The 22,558-nt window shown below is 43.6% G+C and overlaps 1 long non-coding RNA gene across 2 annotated transcripts; it reads right to left on the bottom strand.

Annotated features, from left to right (window-relative positions):
* Nucleotides 1–2,125: 2,125 nt before the first annotated feature.
* LOC310693491 lies at nt 2,126–20,749 on the bottom strand. 2 transcript variants are annotated; one of them, XR_014519202.1, is made up of 5 exons: nt 20,710–20,749; nt 8,684–10,457; nt 7,614–7,823; nt 6,280–6,369; nt 2,126–3,506 (listed from the first exon to the last, which is right to left on the bottom strand). It is a non-coding gene; the product is annotated as an uncharacterized lncRNA (long non-coding RNA). The 2 variants fall into 2 exon arrangements; XR_014519203.1 differs by lacking the exon at nt 20,710–20,749 and adding an exon at nt 17,478–19,887 and having other exon boundaries at nt 8,684–13,147.
* Nucleotides 20,750–22,558: the final 1,809 nt, after the last annotated feature.

The raw sequence follows: 22,558 nt of genomic DNA, 5'->3' as shown, positions 1-22,558 counted from the left end.
CAGAGGTCTGAGACTGTGTCAAGTGAAAGTGGGGAGGGCGAAGGCCAGCCTCTCAGTCCCCGTTCTAGGAGACTGGACAAGATCAGAGGGCAACAGAAGGTCAAGAGGGGAAAGGTGGGAGTTTGGCGTCCTTCCTGCTGTGCGAGGGGTGAAGATTCAGACTGACCAACTATCATCAATGCGAGGAGGCGAGAATGTGTTTTGTTGAAAATAAATGTACACAAAACTGCTGGAGAGTCATTACTTCTTATTGGGACTTGCTTGCCTGCCAGAGATCATTACACTAACTTAGTCATGTTCATAAAAATCAGTGGGTCCACTCTGAGTAAGACTTAGTTAACTTCCACCCATTTGCAATTATGAAAATGTGAGTGCAGGCTACCTGTTTTCTCCCCATTCAGCACTTGCTGTCAAATAGACAAGAGTGAACATTGTGCACAGTCATAGGAGCTGCACATTGTAACTAGAAAAGGCACAAGTGCCAGTCAGTGCTATCAATCACAGAGGTGCCTCTGGCCAGCGAGACAGAGTAAAGAAAACAAGAGAGAAATAATCTCTCATCTGATTTATGGGGAAAGGAGCCGAATGAAGAGAGCTTTCCCATTCATTACTCAGATGTCCCGAGGGAAAGTTTTAACGTAATGTAAAGTCATGCATTTCTCTTGCACGCATTCAGAAGGTGATTCAAGGTGATTAAAAAAAGGAAAGAATTAAATGCATTTAGGAAGGTCGTCACACTGGGGCTTTGATTTGGCTTGTCCATATTATTAGCATTTTATATTTATTGCTATTTTAATAAAGCTGTTGAGGCTAATTGACTTTTAGGAGAAGCATCTTTCTGGACTAGAATTTGTATTCATGTTTTGCCTCCTTGCTCAGCTTGCAATGTCTCGTTTCTCTCACAGTGTCTGTGACCACTTTGAATGCATTTGTTGGTATATAATTGTATTAATGCTACTGTTCCACTCCAACCCCCAGTTGGCAGGCAGGATGCTTTATCCAGTTCATCAGAAGAATCAAGTGACGTGGCTTTCACTTAACTGTATTCACTTTAGATGTGAAATGCAGGATTGTTTCCTCTTGGGGGGATTCCCCCCCCCCCAACTACGGGAGGCTAGCCTGACATTCTATTACTCTGTGTATCAGAAAGGTTTAGAGAAGCGTCCCAAGATGCTGCCCCCATCCCATCTGCAGACTGGAATGGTATAGCCCAGTAAAAGCTTTCCTGCTTAATTTTGGTGTTAAAGTGTGAAAAGGACAAAAAACTTGGGCTACACCACTTTAAGTGTTTCCCAACTTTGCTATAGTCTAGCCCTGAGGATTTTTTTTTTTATAGAATATTTGTTAAAGTTTAAACATTACAAGAAAGAAAAGAAAAACAAGAGGAAAAATATACAAGACATCAACAATACCAAGAAAAGGAAAAAAAGAAAAACATTAGGGGAAAAAACCCAAAAGAGAACAGACAAACATACAAAAGAGCCCCATATTTTCATATCCTTATCTTTCATTAGCTTATTTCCTTGACTTCCTCACACCTCCTTTTTTGTATTCTAGTTCAATTAAATGTTCTAGCAAGTCCTTTCCCTCTTTCACAAATTTAGTTCCATAGTTTAATTTAACAAAGTTTTAAACTTAAATTTACATCTTTACCCAATGTCAGCTATTCATACTTAATAATATTTCTACTAGAGTCATATAACTTCTTTCCAGCATCTTTCTAACATTCATTAATTTTAGAATATTTCTGTAAATAAGCTTTAAATTTCTTCCAATCTTCTTCCACCAACTCTTCTCCCTGGTCTCGGATTCTGTCAGTCATTTCTGCCAATTCCATATAATCCATCAACTTCATCTGCCATTCTTCCCTGGTAGGTAGGTCTTGTGTCTTCCAGGGCTTTGCGATAAGTATTCTTGCTGCTGTTGTAGCATACATGAAAAGACCTCTATCCTTCCTTGGCACCGATTGGCCCACCATGCCCGGGAGAAAGGCCTCTGGTTTCTTTAAAAAGGTATATTTAAATACCTTTTTCATTTCATTATAGATCATCTCCCAGAATGCCTTAATCTTTGTAGCCCTGAGGATTTTGGATCAGTCAGAAAACAAGAGGCTTCAGCCAAGTAATGAAGAAGCAAATCAGTGGCCAATAGGCCTGATCTTTATTTGTTGCACCAGAGGTCCCAACCTCTAAGGCAAGCAAAGCAGCAGCAGCCCAGAACAAAGGTTACATGAAGTTTTAAAAGTTCCCATAATTTCCCATAATACATTTCCAACAGTGTCATCAAAACCTCACAGATATGTCACAGAAGAGGAGTGGTGTCAGGAAGAAAATCCAGACACGCCCTTGTCAATCCCATGTCCCCACACCTGTCTCACACAGGCTAAAGAAAGTATTTACATATCCCTTTGTCGTTAAAACATGGCTGGCACAGTTTACTTGTTCAGGCTGGGTTGCATTCCACTCTGGAGATGGCTTTTCCTGCCTGGGGCTTTGTGATTCTGATAACACAGAGGTCGGCAACCTAAGGCCCATGGGCCACAAGCAGCCCACGGGGGTCATTTAACCGGCCCACAAACCAAACCGTCTGCTCAGTGAGTCCAGGAAATTAGGTCCTGCTATCCTGGGGCTACACATGCTTGGAACAGTCAACTGGTTCATAACACAGTTGCTACTGGGTTGTCGGCAGGGGGTGACCATTCTGAGCAGAATGTAGCCGAGCTATATTCCACTATACCTTCTATACCTTCTGCGAAAGTCCTTCTCTGGAGGATATCCCACCTGTAGGTATCAGGGAGAAGGCCTTCTTCTGTAGTTGCAACATGGGTGTGGAAAACCACCTTAAAGGAGATCTACTTAATGCCTTCTTTTTTACTCTTTGGTGCTGGGCAAAATCTTCCTTGTTTCTTCAGGTTTAGATTGTCTATTTGTGTGTGTGTGTGTGTGTGTGTGTGTGTGTGTGTGTGTTTGTGTGATTGAACTACTGCTTTAATTGCTTTGTTTTTGTGCGTGTGCAGTTGAGATTTTTTTTTAAGTTTTATACTGTGACATGTTTTAGTCTGATTGCTGGAATTTTGCTATTTTTAGTATTTTTATTGTGCTTTATTATTTGTTAGCTATCCTCACTGTTAGGGACGTGGGTGGCACTGTGGGTAAAACCTCAGCACCTAGGGCTTGCCGATCGTATGGTCGGCGGTTCGAATCCCCGCGGCAGGGTGAGCTCCTGTCGTTCGGTCCCAGCTCCTGCCCACCTAGCAGTTTGAAAGCACCCCTAAGTGCAAGTAGATAAATAGGTACTGCTTTATAGCGGGAAGGTAACAGCGTTTCTGTGTGCTGCGCTGGTGCTGGCTCGCCAGAGCAGCTTCGTCATGCTGGCCACGTGACCCGGAAGTGTCTTCGGACAGCGCTGGCTCCTGGCTTCTTAAGCGAGATGAGCACGCAACCCCAGAGTTGGTCACGACTGGCCCGTACGGGCAGGGGTACCTTTACCTTTATCCTCACTGTTAGCTGCAAAACAGTGGTGTACAAAAGAATAATAAAATAAATAATCCAAGGGGAAATGGCAACATGCCAGCTAATCTCTATGAAATTACCACCTGGTATTCCTTGTCTTATATGCTTGACTCTTCTCTAAATTGGGGGTGGTCCTACCTTCTACAAACCCAAACTCAAACCTTCATACGCTACTAGTTGTTTGGCAGTTTTTCTAACTCTGATGTTTTTCTCTTTGTATGTCAACTGGTTTCAGTTTTTCAAAAGCCATGCTTAAAACTGGACTTCATCACGATGACTTTCAAACACAAATTAAGAACAAATGGTAAACCAAACATAATGCGAGTCACAAAGGAAACAAGAGGTTCTCAAGGATTTTAACACATTTTTCTGGTCAAGGCCATGCTTGTGTAATTCTGGTCATGGTCACAGACTTCATTTTTTCAGTTTGTTTAAGTCTTTTGAAGTTCATTGTCCCTGTTCAGCTAACTTCACTTTGCTGATCTCAATCAGTTCATGATCATTAATTTAAGCTTTCTTCTGCCACTATATCATTCTCAGCTATTTCCTGCTTGCTGGATAGAATCTGATCTCAAATGCTCCATCTTTGAAACTTCTAATTTCTGAAAGAGAAATTATTTCCCTGTGCTGACTTAATATTCTAATGTTCTGACACCATAGGTGCCAACTCTGTATGGCCCTGGATGCCCAAAATTCCCCATGAAGGTGCTGGGCACCCACAAACTTTGGTGCCAGGGCCATGCATGGCACCCACAGACCCAGGCACCCACAGTCGCGGGGATAAATTGGCACTTGTGCCTGATACATAGATTATTTAGTGACATTCTTGTTCCAAGCTAGAAAATGCCTTTCCCTTTGTTGTAGTCAACCATTTAGCAACTTTGGTTAAAGTCTAGTGAGTCTGCTATTTCCCTGAACATTCTAGCTGCTTATGCTCCAAAAGCAGTAGTTTAAACAGGGATACTCTCTCACTACATTTTCTGTAAACCACATTAAAAGATCAAGTCATACTGTATGTTAAACATACTCTTTGGGTTTCACACTTAAATGAACCATGCAGATTACAATTCCCACTTCACCTATAAATCAGCAGCAGGAAACAGTATAGAGCATGATCAGGATCTTTGCAGATACCATAGGAAATCTATTTGGTAATTTTCGTTGGTGTGCATTGTTACTAGTCTGGTATGTTCAGTGGCAGAATCTTTCACTGGGGTTTCTTTTTACTCTTGTACTACTCCAGCACAAGGGAAGGGTTTTAGAGCAATTGATTTGTATGTGTAAGGTCTCATATTCAATCTCTAGCATCTCCAGGTATGTGCTGGGAAAGACTCCCGTGAGTCATTGTAGACAATATTGATCTAGCATGGCCAATGGACAGGAAAGGTGGGAGTTGTAGCCCCACAAAAAACATTCTTATTTATTTATATCTATCAATTTCCAGTTTTTATTTTACATATATTTATAATCTTCCCATCTTCCCAAGCAGACTTCCCATCCTCTCCTTCAGTGACATCCTGAGCTGGCTGCGTCTCTGCCAGTTTCTCCGCGCCATTTTGTCCCTTCACTTCCCTTGTTTTTGTCAACTGCTCTTCAAAGGTTTGTCTCTACTTGCAGATTATATTTACAGTAATGCCATATCTTTTAAAGTATTCTCCAAGACAATACCACTCGCTCCTTATCTTCCTCTCTGGCCAGTTCCTTATTTTAGCCCTCTGCAAATTCTATTAATTTATGCAACAATTGGTCTTTTGTCAGGATAACCTTTTCTTTCCAGTTTCTTGCATAAACTGCTATTGTGGCTGCTGTTGCATTGTAAAAATAAATTGTGTCCTTCCTTTTCTCCTTTCCTATTATAGCTAGAAGAAAGCCTTCTGGGTTGTTGTTTTTTTAATGTGAGGAACATTTTTTTAAATTCCTCATATACCATCTTCCTTTTTTTTCATGTTTACATAGCCACCACATATGTATTAATAAGCCTTCCACTTCTAAACACTTCCAACACAGTGTAGCCCCACCAATCAATGGAGGGCGCCATGTTGGCTACTCCCAGTGTGGACCGTAGTGAGCTAAATTGGCCACTGCTCTGACTTGGCATAAGGAAGCATCTTATGCTTCCTGTGTTTCTATTCAGACACATGCTCTTTCTGTTCAGTGATTAAGCACAGAATGTTCCCTGAAGTTGTCTAATTCAACACAACAAACAACAACAAACACCTCGTAGCTGTACCTCTTGGGCTATTGAGTTCTACGTTTATTTCATATTCTGCTTGTAAGTCCTGAAGCTACAGCCCATCAGCTTTATTGTGAACCTAAGTTCTAGTCTTAGGAAAGAGTGAAACCACTTTCTCTCCAAAACAAATATGTTATAAACCTCATTCATGTCCGCCTTCCTTCTAAACTGAAAGTCACAGCCTTTCCTGTGTTGTAATGTTCTGCCATGCTAAGAATGTTTTAATATTAATTTAGTTTTTTCCGAAGCTGGTCCACTCTCCCCTGCTGGAGTGCCTAGCCATCTAACATCCCCCCCACAGCGGACAGCATTACTGTTATTCCTACTGTTATTTACTCTTACTTATTTGATAACAGTGTCTTTGGAGGCAGACTCAGTTAAAGGTCATGGTGCAGTTGGGAAAATATTCATTTATAATCTGGATAAGCTATTTACTTGGCAAATGCGTCTGATGTTGCCACCGCCACAGCTTCTTTATCACCTGCAAGACGTCTTTAACATCTCCCAGATTTACTTTTTATTTTACTTACTTACTGGCAAGAATTCAGCAAATGCGCACACACATCTGTAAAATGTTTGTGTGATCTTCTTTTTGAATGCTTGACAAATTAAGTCCTGTGAAAACTGATAATGCAGTGCAATGAATGGCATTTTAATAATCACAGAAAATAAGCCTGATGTTAAGTAGAATGTTTAGCGGCATCTTCTCCCTGGTTATTAAACATCTATTTAAGTAGCCGAATTATACATCTGTCAACAATGTTTAGAACAAGAATAAAACTTTCTTCCATGGCAAAAGGTTATTTGAAACAAAATACACAGTATAATAAGTAGGTTTAGTTTTGAAGGTTTGGGGACAGCCTCTCTTATTCACTGCTCTGTGCTCCTTGGCAGCAGTGCCCATGGCAACGCTCCCTGGTACAAGGAAGACTGCAACAATACTGCAGCTGTTCCTATCACAAGAAAGAGGGGAACTGAATCACTAGCGCATGGCTTTCTCAAGGCTGCCATTCTCTCTGCGCAAGGCTCAGGAGTGTCACTGGCAAGCACCCAATCCGGATGGAGTAAGAGACACTTCGTCCACAAAAGTAACTGAATGAGTGCAGCGCCATGACTGACTGGCTGACTGACTGGTGGCAGATCTACAAACCTTTGCCTTCCTCAGAAGTCTTCCTGTGTGACTGAATTCCCGTGGGCTGGGCTTGAATGAATAGAACTGGGTGCTTTAATTTTTACTGTCAGGAGAAATGGTAATGTGAATGTGGAGGAGGAATATTAATTATGCTTGGCAGACCTTCTTCAAACTTAAAAAAAAAAAATCTCAACTGCACACGCAAAAAAAACAGCACAAAGAAGGAGTCTAAGGAGCTGATAAGTGGGGGAAGCTTTTGTACTGCAGACCTGTAGAAAACAGGTGGGTAAAGGAGAATTATTTGTCACTCTCAGTTTATCAGTTTCATAATTTTAGTTTTGCTTTTTTATTAAAGAAAAAGCCACACAATTTGAAAACAGAATTTAAATAGTTTTAAAAAACATTTGAAAGGCTATAACATGGATTAAAAAATAAAATATAATACCATAAAACCCTTCCTTCCTGTCATCTGCCCTTTCTCTGTCTGGTCAAGTAAACCAGTTCTTTACATTCGGGAGATGCAAAGTCTGGGGCAGGAGCCGACTTCTTCCTGAAGAGAGCTGCAAACTGGGGAATCCAAGAATATCCTTCAGCCTGGCCTATTGACATGTGGTTGATAGAATGCCAGGGTGTATGGGGTGTTAGCGGAGGGGTAGTACCTCTGGTGGGGGACACATCCTGCTCCTTCTGGGGTAGTTTGTCCACCTTTGGTCCCCACCCTGCACTCAGCTCTCACCTGTGCCTCCTAGAGCTGGCAGCATGCAACAGGAGCCACACCCCAAGGAATGGCTTCGACTGGCTGGCTAAACCAGGTGAGGGGAGCTGATGGGTCTCAAACCCTTGGTGAGTTAGGGACTTCCCCTGCAGGTGAAGACAAGGCTCTGGTGGATTGTGCAGATGAGAACAATAGTGGGTCCAATGGTCAAGAAGATGATTTCTGCATGTGCTGCAGAGAGACATGAGGGGCAGATAGGGCCTGTCAACTAGGCAGCCCATCTAGGAGAAGGAAAACTCTGATCCTAAACCTCCACTGCCTTGTGAGATATCTTTGGGAGAAGAAAGGGCTAAGGAGTAAACCCTGTACAAATCCAGAGTAGATGTCCTAAGGCAGTTGGATGGTGCCTTGTGCCCCTTGTACGTCTCCTTCCACCAAGCTGGTGCCAAACGTCTTGCTCTCTCTTTGGGCCACATCAGCAAGGCTGAGGGCAGGGTCATCTGGGCAGCTGAGGACCTCCGCACACACTGCCCAGGCTTGCACCCTGCGGAGGCCACTTTGGTGCTGCTAACGCAGCAGTTTGACTTCACCCATGGAGGAGCACCCCACTGTCTCTAGAGACAGACGGATGACGACGGCAGCAGCAGCAGCAACTGATCAAAAGCCATTCCCAGAGGGATAGAAGAGGCCGTGTGAGCAAAGGCTACTTAAGTGTCAGCCGGACAGCTATTAGCAGGGACTGTCATTTTGGACTTTAACTGCTGGTCCTCCTATTCCTACTGCTTGCAAGGAAAGACCAGCCAGCGAGCCAAGGGACCATTAGCACCTTGGGCCAAAGTGAGGACATCCCATCCTCCACAGCCTGAAATACCCACTGCCAGGTATGCTTCCTGGTATGCAGAGATAACACTCAGTGTCAATATAGACTGCATCAGTGCAGTGTGGGCAGTTTGAGCAGCTGGGAGCAAAGTAGCCATTTATGCATCATCAGAAAAGAGTAAAAAAGACTGCACAGATCTGCATGTGCTGATTTAATATATATAGATAGAAATATAGAAAAAACACTGTAATAGAATTACAATATATTTCACCATAGAGGAAAAACTGTGACCGGGTGAACTGTGGGCTTGCTCTGCTGTCCGGATGCTACCAATAGGTTTCTTCTTTTAACCAGACTTGGACTAAACAGGCCTTCAGACAGAGGACGGCCCTCTGTGAAGCAGGGAGCAGAGCCAAGACACAAGGAAGAGGCAATCTGGACTTACTGTAACATCTGGCCCTTCACTCTGCTACTGCGACCACTATGGAAGAACCCCATTTACTGATTTTAATGCTTGGTTTTGTTGCTTCTCTGAGGGTGTTGCATTTATCACTGTGATGTATATTATGGGATGGTTCGTAGCCACTCCACTCCTCACTCTTAGGTCTATCTGTTCCAGTATTCTGCTTCCCATTCTGGCCTCTGAGAAGCCTTCCAGCTAATTAAAAATGTGCTAACCCTCTCCAATTCTTATTGAACGTTATTCATTTATTTTTTGCATTTATATGCCACCTTTATCTTCCAAGGATCTCAAGGTGGTGTCCATGGTTCTCTTCCTCCTCGTTTCATCCTCACATCCACCCTGTGAGGCAGGTTAGGCTAAGACAGGGGGAGTCAACCTTTTTATACCCACCACCCACTAAGGCATCTTTCTTGATGGTAGTTTCCTTACCGCCCCCCAGTGCTCGATGGAAGGAGGATTCAGCTCGTGCCGTAGAACCCCCTGCTGCCCACCTAGAATCCTGAAACACCCACCAGGGGGCGGGAGGGACCAGGGGGACAACTCCTGGACTAAGAGATGGCGACTGGTTCAAGGTCACCCAGTGAGCTTCGTGGCTAAGTGAGGATTCAAATCCTGCTCTGCCAGGTCTTGGTCCAACATTCTACACCACACGGACTTGACTATATGAGCAGTAAACTGCTTCAAAACATGGAGATGTCATATAACTATGCATTTTAACTTTAATTGTAAGTCACTTCCATTGGATTGAAAAATGGTGTCTAAATACTATAAAAATGGCCATCATGCCAATTCCCCCTTTGATGTACACATTCAAGTAGGGATTTCTTCATTCAGGGTTTAGCAGTCAGCTCTTTTACTGAAGTAGAAAACATGAAGACCAAGTGCCTGCATGTTTGCTAAGAATTTTCCTGTGTTCCCTAGAGCTTACTCCCAGGTAGGCATGCCTAGGATGGCAGCCACTGTACTTTTGGTGGAACCAGAATATCCTCTTTTTTAGCAGATTCTTAAATTATCATTGTGGCAGTACTTCTTGAAGTGAAAATAGTATTCTGCTTACTGGCAGTGCTGCTACCATGCTTTGGTGCAGGGATGCCAACTCGCCCATCACATGGGGGTGCATCACGTGACATGTCATGGGATGTCATGGGATGCATCCTGCCCCCATGATGCCAATACTCGCACACTGAGCTGGGCTCCATCCTCGGCCTCCTTCTCCCCATGGCATGTGCTGGGCAGGGGTAGGACACACGGAGGGCGACCTTTGCCCTTACTCATCCAGCCCCCTCCTGGCTCCTGGGCTCCCACGCAGGGGCTGCGGCATGTGGGGAGCATGTGGCGGTGGTGGAGGATGCTGGCCCCTTGTGCCCCATATATCCAGTGCCCCTGCTTTGGTGTATTACCAAAAGAGTCATTTGAGGAGATACCAAAAATTCTTCTCAGGTTGAAGGTTATTTTGACAAGTAGCCATGAAAGACAGTTGGCTGAAGGGAGTCATCTTCCTTCATTTTAGCAGATTCTCCCAAAATACCATGGTGGAGTACTGAAGAATAAACAAGGTGTGGATTGCAGCCAAAGCCCAATTCTGCACAGAATACCAGGGGAGACAACAAAACTAGCTGGTGAACATACAGGGAATTTAGGACCGTTTCAAAGGCAATGCATAAAACACACATATACTCAATAGTCAATAATATAATGACAGGACTGTAGATTTCTAAATAACATACAAATTTCAGAGGCTGTTAAATTAATGGCATAGAGCTAAGACTTCAGATACAAGCATTCTTGTGAAATTTATTTTCATGAGCTTCTATAGTCTACAGCCTCTTCATTCAGTTTTGAATAATGGTTCAATTGAGCTGTAAAAGCTTCTAAAGTTGGAAACTTCTGACAAGTTAATTTCAGCCACACAGGGTAAAAATCCTCCTCCACCTCCCAGCCAGATAAAAGCTTCCATATCATGAATGTAGCAGTCATTCTAAGGAATTTAGAAAACAACAAAAATGACGTCAACCCTATCTTGCCAGGAAAAGAAAAACACATATAGTGGTATGCTTTAGGGAGAAAGTAGATTACACTAAAACACTGCTATTCCAAAGAATAAAGAGAAATACAAACCTAATGTGGAGCAGGGGGGGGGGAATAAAGTGGAATACCTTATAGAGAGCATAGAATCATAGAGTTGGAAGGGACCCAAGGGTCATCTTGTCCAACCCCCTGAAATGTAGGAATCTCAGCCAAAGCATCCATGACATATGGCCGTCCAACCTCTGCTTTAAAACCTCCAAGGAAGGAGAGCCCACAACCTCCCGAGGGAGACTGTGCCACTGTCAAACAGCTCTTACTATTGGAAAGTATTTTCGCATGTCTAGTCAGAATCTCCTTTCTTGCAACAACTTGAAGTCATTGGTTCGAGTCCTACTCCCCCCCCCCGAGCAGGAGAAACAAGCATGCTACCTCCTCCATGTGCTATCCCTTCTCCTCTCAGTCTCCTCTTTTCCAGGGTAAACATACCCAGCTCCTTCATGTGCTCCTCATAAGGCTTAGTTTCCAGAGCAGTGATCATCTTGGTTGCCCTCCTCTGCACACGTTCCAGCTTGTCAATACCCTTCTTAAATTGTGGTGCCCAGAATTGGACACAGTATTCCAGGTGTGGATGTGTGACCAAGGCAGAAGAGAGTGGGGCTATTACTTCCCTTGATCTGGACACTAGACTTCTGTTCATGAAGCCTAGAATAGCATTAGCTTTCTTTTGCTGCTGCATCACACTGTTGACTGATGTTAAGCTTGTGGTCCACCAAGACCCCTAGATCCTTTTCACATGTACTGCTAGTAAGCCAGGTGTCCCCCACCCTATATTTGTGCGTCTGGTTCCTCCTGCCTAAGTGGAGAACCTTAAATTTATCCCTATTGGAATTCATTTTGTTATCTTGAATTGCGTAAATTGCACTAAATAATAAACTACTAAGCTTTTGTAGTCATCATGTAGTGGGACCCACTACAAATAGCCAGTGAAGACCCGTTCCTCACTCCTGTTTTAGACTGTGAGCCTTAGGACAGGGACTCCCTTAGTACTGATTTTTGTAAGTGACTCAGAGAGCCTCTTTGACTAAAGGGTGGCTTATTAATTAATTAATTTTATGTACTTTTATGATCTGCGCATTGTGAAATGTAAGGTACCAACATATTCTTTGTAGAAATCCTCCATTTGACATCCTGGTATAACTACTGAAGGCAAAGTAAGCCAATTTGTCTACGCAAACCTAGCATAGGGATGTATTGCCAACCATTGCCTCAAAATTCAGAAAATAAACTAGAGGAGATTATTATGTGCTGTTTAAAAAAAGTGAAAACAGTACATTTAAGAGAAATTCTAAAGTTGTTCAGAATTTGTTAGGATCATCTAACAAATGATTTAGTAATATATAATGGACAGTATAGAGGAGATTTAGCTCTGTTAGATCTGACTAGAGCCAGACTATCAGTCAAAGAAAGAAGTAATGATTTGGTAGCACTGCAAAATTTGTGAAGAGTGCCTTCTAACAGATGTCCCTTTCTTTGAACATTTTCAGAACTCTTCACTGCTATGGAAATGATCTGAATACTATAACCAACAATCAGTTAAGAAAAGCTGTGAAGTTCTGAGCAATTAAAGTTTGTGAGTTTAATTATTGCTATGACAGTATGTAAATTTATGGGCTATGCATTTCACTAAAAATATTAATACCAACAATTTAAAAAGTGCTTAAATACATCATAAGCAGCTAGGGAAGTGGTTGGTTCTTTGGACAGCAGTGGAGTTAAAGGTGTGCCAAAGGAAGCAAAGGGGATTGTGCAGAAGCTGATTTAATCATTTCCGTTTGTTTTTACTGCGGGAGATGGAACAGAGATACCGGTGCCTGGAGTGACATTATCAGAAACAGAATCTGAAGAAATGAGACAAATAAGAGGGACAAGAAACAAAGTTCTGGGCAGTATGGCAAAAAGATTGGAACTGGGAAGAGGTTAACATAATACTCTTTTTTAAAAACTGGATCAGGTGCGTGAATTGAGAAAACTACAGGCCAGTTAAAGACTCTGCTCTGGGAAAACTGATGGGAAGAATATGTCCTGCTGGGAAAAAAATCAGCATGGCTTCTGCAAGCAAGTCCTGTCTCACTAACCCTTTTCACTCTCAAGAGCCTCATTTCTGTGTGCCCCCTGGCTCTCACGGTGGACGCAGCACTCATGTTCTCAACTCAGGTTTTGCTGATGGCTTTAATGCATAGATCACTATGGGATGTAAGTCAGCTTACAAAGCACACTGGTTAGCATTTGCAGCAGAGGTTAAAATATCTGACCAAGCACCAACTGGGCCATGTCCGCCAGACTCTCATTTTGAAGAGCAGAATGGATACTGGCATTCGTATGGTTGGCGCTCCAAGAGACAGGACTGGGCAAGTAAGTGGCACTCCTTTGAATTGTCTGGGTTTGCTGAGTTTGTTCATGCAGGTGCAGCCATCTTTGTGTCCTTGGCGATGGAGCTGGAGTCTATGGGGCTGGCTTTCTTTCTGATCTGCCCGCTGGTACCTCCTTGATGGGAGGAGGTTCTTGGGGGGTGGGAGGAGGCCCAGGCATCACGAGGCAGCTGTGATGTGGCACCCAATGTGTCTGATGGCACTGAAGCAGACTTCTCCCGCTCCCCAAAGTCTGAGTCAATGTCTTCCAGTTCTGGTAGTACCCCATTTTCCTCCTCTCCACCAGACCACAGCTGCAAGACTTTTCATGGGGTTGGGCTGTAATGTGTCACGGCTCAAATGAAACAACCTTTTTCAGCCTGTTGATTGAAATACTTTGTTCTTTTAATTTAGATAAAAAACCGTTTTGGATAATGAAAAGTTAAATTGATTTTGGGAGGGATAAAAAATGCATGCAACCAGAAGCAACTTTTCCTTTATTTTAAAAGTTTGTGTTCCCATCCCTGGAGTATTCATTTTGTACCTAAAGTTTCAAAAAGGTTCTAATAAAGTTTCTTATCAAGAATTTATGAGTAACTTAACAGTCATAAGATAAGATGACAGATTCTCTTATGGATCTGTAACTGGTTAAAGAAAAGGATGTAGAAAAAGGAATAAATGGACCATACTCACAATAGATAGATGTATGAAGTGAGGTCCTGCAAGGATCTGTATTGGGACCTGTACCTTTTAATGTGAATAATCTGAAGTTTAGAGATGAGCAGTGAAGTTGCAATGTTTGTAACGACACCACATCATTCAGTGTGGTAAAAATTGTGGGGTCAAATTTAAAGACTATCTACAGAAATACTGTAAAATTAATGAATGTTAAAATGATGTTGGACTGAAAATAAGTGGTTTTGGTATTAAGGCTAATAAGAATATGTAAATATAGATAGTTATTTGGATGAAAATATATAGTTATAATAGGTTAAGATTATAGAGTAAAGACAAATGAAAGAGGGTAAGGATTTGCTGAAAGGACTTTGTAAACGGGAATAGAAAAGGGGAGGTGTGAGGAGGTCAAGGAAATAAGCAAATGAACTTAAAGATATTGAAAAATGGATTATTTCTTTTAAAGATATTTTTCTTTCTTTTTTCTCTTTTTTATTTTTTCAACTACCGGTTTTTTAGGTTTCTTTTTTGGTAACTTTCTTATTAGCTCTTGTTCTTTTTTCTTTTTTCTTTTTTGTATGTGTAATAGTTGGTTTAAAAAAAAACTTATGTTTTGTATAAAATCTTAATAAATATTTTATAAAAAATTATAATTGTGGGGTCAAGATGGGTAACTCAATGAAAATGCTGATGTAGCAGCTGTGATAGTGTATGAATTTATAGATGGTGTGGAGAAAGTGGTTAGAGATTTTCCCCCCTTACTCTTTTATAATATTAAAACCTGGGGTGTTCCAATGCAGTTGAAAACGGAAGAGTCAGAGGGCAAAGTACTTTACATAGCACATAGTTTCAAACCATGAAATTTGCTATACTGTACAAGGCAGTAGTGATGACCATCAGTTTCTTTTAAAAGGAAATCGGACCAATTTATGAAAGATGAGGCAAGCAGCAATGGCTGCTGTGATATTCTGATAGTGTGTAGTGTTAAATGTGGAGGTAATTAGATTAGATGAATTAGGCTAAGTGTTGGCTGGGAGAGAGAGGGAGCGTGCTTGGAACATTGGAAGTGAGTGGTGACGAGATAGGAATTTTGAGGGGCAGTTTGAATACTAGTTGGGATTGAACGTGGTTGAAACTATATTGGGTTAGTGAGATGGAATAGGGTCAGTGTTGTTATTGGTAATAGTTTTGGGATAAATGGTGAGGGAGGATTTAGCTTAGGTATTTTTGGAACCTTAGAATAGGTAGGAGTGTTTATATGAATCAGAATAACTTCTAACCATAACTAAATACATAAATTCTAACTACATAACTAAAACCATATGCTTCTGTGTGCTGAATTAATATTTGATTACTTTTATTAGTTCTGTTATCAATAAAGTTGTTGTATTATACACGTGTTTCTTGACTGGCCTCACTAAAGGTGGAATCAGATAGTTTGTATCTGTGGTGGCAGCAAAAATCAAGAGATCCTCGATACCTAGCAGGAACCCAGGTGAGGGCTGTACACCTTAGAGAGAAGGTGGTCCAGTGAAGTTGAGGTAGATCTGAGGGTGATGTCAGAGAACCACAAAGCAGAAGCAAAGTGGCATGACACCTATTAGTCATGATGGCTGTATGCTACCTGCAAGATCAGAGGAGGTACAGGAATAGGACTTTCAGGATGCTGGAGAGATTCAGAAACTAAACTGAGTGATGCAATTAAAATACTGGCTTGATTATGGAAACAGTCTAGGACAGGTAACGGAATGTGATTAATTTCTAATTATGTTTTATTTTCTATAATGGGTAAGTACACAAACTGAAAAATCACCTTTTTTCTAAGAACAATTTCTCATTTTTAAATAACTTGTTGCCATACCAAATTCTAAGTAAAAGCATAACTGGTTTTGGGAAAAATTGGTCTGAGACCCTGTTATTTGCGCCATGTCTAAGTGCTATAACACTGTACCAAGTGTTGGGAGTAGGTTGATTGGACTAATTAAAGTCCTGAAGGTTAAACGAGTACTTAGAGGAAGCAGCCAGAGAAAAATAAAGATATCTTCCTGGTGGCAGTGCTGAAGTTAACAAGAAAGAGGAATTGTTTTGGCTGGTTTGCTTGCCTCCCTAGCCTCTCAAAGTACAAGCTTCAGACTGTGTCACCCTAGCCTCTGAATATCAGTATCTTGGGAACAACAATCAGGGGAGGGCTATTTCACTCAAGCTCTGCTTGTGGGTTTCCTGCAGGCATCTTCTTGGCCACTTGTTGCTGGGCTAGAGGGAAAAGCCATCTGCATGCGCACTTAGTAGCATTAGTCCCACTGAATTCAATGAGGTTTACTCCTAATTATGCGTACATAAGATTCCAGCTCTAATGGCTAAGATCAAGAGGTATGAGATGGAAGTCTCTGGTTCTTGTTAAATTTCATCAATTATTGCATGGCTTGATGCAACCACTATCCCTCAACTTCAGCCACCTTTTGTAGCATACTTGCCTGCCTTGCAAGGTCATTTTAAGTGTGACTCGCAGGTAATGTATGGGTCATTCCCTATCAAGTGATCCAATTTTTTTTTACAACATGTCATCCAGTTTTCTTAATACTTTCTACACTTGTTGAATGATCAAGACTAAGTCTAAATCTAAAATTTTAATTTTTTTATCTCATCCTGTTTTTGAGTTATGAGGGTTTCAAATTTCATTTTTGGGTGGACATTGCCAGACTACACAAAAACCTCAAAAGCTCAGCTCTTCAAATGTCATATGATGGGCCCACTTTAAAATTTAAAGTTACATAATTTAATTTTTTAAAGTTATTTTTAAAAACGATTAAAAATTTTCTCCAAATTGTATTGTTTCATACTTCTAAGGTATACTTCTTGGTATCTCAATGGGATAACATTAAAAACATATTTTGTACATACATGTTGGGCTTATTGGGTTCTATTTAGGATAAATGAGTCTTCTTTGGGTAAAGTATAACAGAATAAACAAGACTTCAAAGTATAATATCAGTTACTTCAGGCATTTCTTCAAAAAGTTATTCAATTAAACAGTATCTGAAAAGCTAGTGAGGCTTTTCTTTATAAAATGTGTTCCACAGCAGAGTGGTAACTTGCTGTTGCATGATAGAATTAACGCTTTGAAAGCATCCCTGTTAGTACTTCATTTCATGAACATTACAACAAAATACATATCAAACAAAATTATGGAAAAAACCCTTATACATCAAACGGGTCTAAAACATTTATTCTTCCATTAATTATACTTTATACCAAACACTTTTCAATAGAATTTGTTGCACATGATGTTTCATTTTTTGTCAAAGTGTAAGTGTGGCCAGTTGCAGTCCTTGCTTTGACCGGTGTTAGAACTTCTGCTCGCCTTAAGAACATCCCAACTAGATGTGTAAGCAAATTATGACGCTGAGCCTGGCAAGTGTCAGAAGGGCAGAGTTACACCGACGGCACACAGGTCAACCACCATTTTTTTATTGTATTCACAGGTTACATACCTAGTTATCTCAGCCATATCCGGAGATTTTGTACCTCCTTCAATGTCGAACTTCTCACTCTCATTGCTAAAGGAGTACACTTTGGTCACAATTTCTGTTGGACTGGATGTAGATGGAACAAAGCAATGAAATCCTTGTATTCCCTTGATTGATTTCACTGTTTCAAAGGGTTGTTTTAGGAATGTTCTTTTCTGCACTCCTCATTTGTTGAAAATGACAACCCGGTAGAAGGAGTGTTATCTTGGCACCAGTTAAAGCGTTCCAGTGGTGTCATAATTTTGTTTGCTATGTACAGTATTTTGTTGTAACTGTAAAATTTTAGATTTAAACTTAGTTTTGATCATTCAACAAATAGACAAAATGTTAAGAAAATTGGATGACATGAGGTAAAAACGTAGGATCATTTGATATGGAATGACCTTTATGTGAAAGGCTTTTGCACTTTGCATTTAGTATTTAAAAACCTTTTTCAAATTATTATACATTTAATGAATTAAAATGCATCTCATACTTCATCAGTTGAATATGAACATTCATCATCTTTCTTTTTAACAAGGTTCTAACATGTCAGGACTACTTAAGCAGTAATCATTTTAATCACAATAGTGAACTGGCTTACAGATCAAATAAGGAAGTGTTGAGTAACTGAATGCAATCTTCAAATAGATACAACAGATTCCCAAATGAAACCTGTTAAAGGTTTGGGCGCACTCTTGCAAGGAAAAACAGTAAATAATGCTGGAAGGAATTTATGCTATTATGTGGTCCAGTTGCTAACATATGGCTTAGGTGCTGAACTGAAAACTGTTTGACACTGAACTCCTAGGTGGTTTGATGGCAAATCACACTGTTATATGCAGTGCTATAAATGTAAATTGTGATCTATTTATGAGAAAATAAATAAAACAAGGATCATTATGAGGCTAAGTAGCAGACAGGTGTTGGTTAATTGATCACCAGCAATTGTGACTCTCTATAAAAGTCAAAATTTTAGCAGTTTGATGGAGCATTCAGATGTGTTTTCACACAATGCCAAGGAGGAAAGATTTCAGCAATGCTCTTAGAGAAGCAATTGTTGCTGCCCATGAAACTGGGAAGGGTTATAAGACCATCTCTACCCAATTTAACGTGCATTATTCTACAGTAAGAAAGATTATTCAAACGCGGAAAACATTCAAGACAGTTCCCAATCTTCCCAGGAGTGGACATCCCAGCAAATTCACCCCAAGGTCAGACCGTGCAATTTTCAGAAGAATTGCAAGAAACCCAAGAGTTCCATCACAGGATCTACAAGCTTCATTTAGCATCAGTGTTACATCTCATGACAGTACAACTAGAAAAAGACTGAACCAGTATACAGTAGGTTGTTTGGAAGGGCTGTCAGGAGAAAGTCTCTTCTCTCTAAAAAGAACACGTCAGGATAGTTTACAAAGTTGCATCTGAAGAAACTACAAGACTTCTGGAACAATGTCCTTTGGACAGACAAGACCAAAGTGGAGTTGTCTGGCCAAAATGCACAGTACCACATTTGGCCAAAACCAAGCACAGCATATCAGCACAAACACCTCGTACCAACTGTCAAGCAGGGTGGCAAAGTGGTGATGAGTTGGGCTTGTTCTGCAGCCACAGGACCTGGGAACCTTGCAGTCATTGAGTTGACTATGAACTCCTCTGTACAGAGAAGTATTCTAGGGTCAAACTCGAGGCCATCTGCCCAAAAGCTGAAGCTTGGCTGAGATTGGGTCATGCAATAGGACAATGGTCCCAAGAACATCAGCAAATCTACAACAGAATGGCTGAAACAGAAAAGAATCAAGGTTTTGCAATGACCCAGTCAAAATCCAGACCAGAGAGCTGTGCATAAACAAATGCCAGCAAACCCAACAAACTGAAGCAACGGTGTAAAGAAGAGTGGGCCAAAAATCCTCCACCACAATGGGAGAGACTGATAAAGTCATCAGAAAACAATTACTTCTAGTTATTGCTGCTAAAGGTGGTTCTATTGAATCGTAAGGTGTACTTAGTTTTTCACAAATGGCTTCCCCATCTTGGTTTTATTTTTGTTAAATAAATCTTGACACAGTGTAATATGTCCTGTGTTGTTGTTCATCTGTGGGTATATTTACCTAATTTTAAAACCTAAAGAACACATGATTTTTATTATGCCCTAATGTGTAAAACCACAGAATTCAAAGAGGGTGTACTCCCCCCCCCCATGGTAGGTAAAGGTAAGAACCCTGGACAGTTACCGTAAGTCCAGTTGAATTTGACTAGGGGGTACGGCGCTCATCTCGCTTCAGTTAAAGAGAGCCGGTGTTTGTCTGCAGGCAGCTTTTCTGGGTCATGTGGCCACCAGACTAAACCACTTCTGATGCAATGGGACACTGTGTCGATTGCCAGAGCACACAGAAATGCTTTTTACCTTCCTGCCACAGTGGTACCTATTTATTTACTTGCACTGGTATGCTTTTGAACTGCTAGGTTGGCAGAAGCTGAGACAAAGCAACAGCTTATGCACAGATTCCAATGACTGTATATTATACAGTGGTACCTTGGGATGCGAACAGGATCCGTTCCGGAGCCCCGTTCGCATCCTGAACAGAACGTAAGATGCGACTGCACGTCTGTGCATTTCGCCGCTTCCGTGCATGTCATTTTGTCTGTCTGCGCATGCGTGAGCGGCGAAACCCGGAAGTAACATGCTCTGTTACTTCTGGGTCGCCGTGGAGTGCAACCCGAAAATACTTACCCTGAAGCATATCTATCCCGAGGTATGACTGTACAGTGGTACTTCGGTTTAAGAATAGTCTGGTTTAAGAATGATTTGGTTTACAAACTCTGCAAAACTGGAAATAGTGTCTTGGCTTTACCTTGGTCTAACAATGGAATCCGAATGGTGGAAGGGCACTGCCTGCGGGAGGCCTCATTAGGGAAAGCGCGCCTCGGTTTAAGAATGGTTTTGGTTTAAGAAAGGACTTCAGGAATGAATTACGTTCATAAACTGAGGTATCACTGCACAGTCCAGGAAGATGTCCCTTACTCCTGAGCTGAAGTGACAGAGGGGTTGCAATCTAATTATTTCTGGGCTTGTCCGAAGGCATTTTGTACCTTAGATGGAAAACCCAGATGGGTTCTATCTCCAGTGATACGTGAGAATAATAATTTATATAGCCTCCTCAATACATTTGCTGAGCAGGAAACCAACGTAGGTCTCTGTCCTCACAATATATACTTGCACATTTATGCTGTTTTTGTACCAGAGCTGCGAGATCCGGGCTCCCAGGTGGGAGGCAGGCGGCTGGGAAAGGGGTCGGCCCTGAGCTCGGGTCCGCGGCGGGAGAGAGCGCGAGGGACCCGCATTCCCCGGGCGAGGCGGGGGGGGGAGGCCTGGGGCTGCCCGTCGCCCCCCCCGTCTGCGCGCGCGCTCGTGTGTGGGAAAGGACCCCCCCCCCCGCCGGCCGAGATGCGGAGCCCCGTCTTGGGCGGCCTCGGGGACGCGCCTGCCTGCCGAGCTCGCCCCCCCTCCACTTCCGGCGCGGAGGGGGCGGGGATGTTTTATTTTTTCAGGGAGGGGGAGAGGAAGAAAAAGGGAAACGGGGCTATTAATAGCGCCGCTGCCTGATTGGCTTAGGGAAGCAATATACATATATATATATAAATATATATATATATATATATATCTCTCAAGCGGATTTTTGACCACGTGATTTTCCATCCGAAAACTCCAAGATGGCGGGTGCCGTCACGGGCTGATTCCGTTGGCGGCGCGCGCACCGCTGTGCCAGCGCCAAAGGGCCCGTCGGGCGCGTGTCCCTCCCGCCTGCCTCCTCCTCCTCCTCCCCGCCGCCGCCGCCTTCCGCCGTGAGGGTCCCTCGCCGCCGCCGCCGCCCCCCCTCGCCCCTCAGCCTCCCGTCTTCGCACGCAGGTCAGTGTAAGCGGCGGCGCGACTTCCCCGCCGACCCTCCTCCCTCCCTCCCTCCCTGGCGGCGGCGGCGGCGGCGGGGGGGGCAGTTCTTCTCGCGGGGGGGGGGATGAGGATGGTTTTTGTTATTGTTATTCTTCCCCTCAGTTGTGTTCCTCAGGGCGGGCGGCGAGGATGCGCTGCCCCCCCCGCCCGCTTGAAAGAGATGAGCCGCTTTCGCCCGCTGCCTCCCAAAGGCGCCTTTTTCGCTCCCCCCATTTCACGGGCCGCGGGCGGGCGGGGGGGGGGCGGCCTGCGGGGGGGGGGCTGAATGGACGTCCAGGGTGTGTGTGTGTGTGGTGGGGTGACTGACGCCTGGGAGCGCCAATCAGGGCCCCGCCTGCTGCCTTGGCGGGCGCTTTTGAGCCGCCGTCTCCGCTGCCCCCCACGTTGGGGAGGGCGGGCCTTGGGGTCCTTGATCGACACCTGCGCCGGCCTCGCCCCCCCCCCCGGGCCGCCCCGGCTTGCTCTCCCCGGGCGCGGAGGGGAGGGAGCCGCCCTTCGCCCGCCCCGGGGCTGCCGGAGCCTCTTCCTTGATCCCCGGCGAGAGAGCTCTGCCTGGTCCAGGAGCCGCGCCCGCCTCGCCCTCCGCCGTCCGAGGCGCCCGAGGGTGAGTCTATAACGGGGGCCGGGCGCGAGGGATGCGGCGGCTGCGGCGCGGAGACGCCCATGGGGCGAGGCTGGGCGGCGTCCGCCCTCCCTCCCGGCAATCCCGGCCCCGGCGGCGGAGGGAAGGGGAGGCGGAGGGCGGCCGGTCCCGCTGCGCTCGCGGCCAGGCAGCCTGGCATCTCCGGCGAGGCCAAGCCCTTCGAGAGGCAGCTCTTGCCGGCCACGCAGGCCCGTCCACGAGGGTTCCCGGTCCGGCCAAGAGGGCCATTGCGCTGCCAGAGCTTCCCGGGCCTTTCGGGGGGTCGCCGCCCGCTTTGGACGCCTGAAGTACGTGCGCGTGTCTGTCTGTGTGTGAGAGCTGAGGGTTTCCTTGCCTGATCTCTGCCTTTGGAGCCCCGAGTCTCGTCTGGCAGGGCGATTGGGAAAAGGAAATAGCAGCCAGAAGACAAGAGTTTTTGTTGCTGGGAAAGTGCCTTTAACTTTGGCATATGAGGCTTGTTTACGGATTCGA

The sequence above is a fragment of the Podarcis liolepis genome (assembly GCF_965112155.1).
Source record: "Podarcis liolepis genome assembly, chromosome: 1".
In the NCBI taxonomy this organism is placed as follows: domain Eukaryota; kingdom Metazoa; phylum Chordata; class Lepidosauria; order Squamata; family Lacertidae; genus Podarcis; species Podarcis liolepis.
This window is presented reverse-complemented; position numbering and strand designations above follow the sequence as displayed.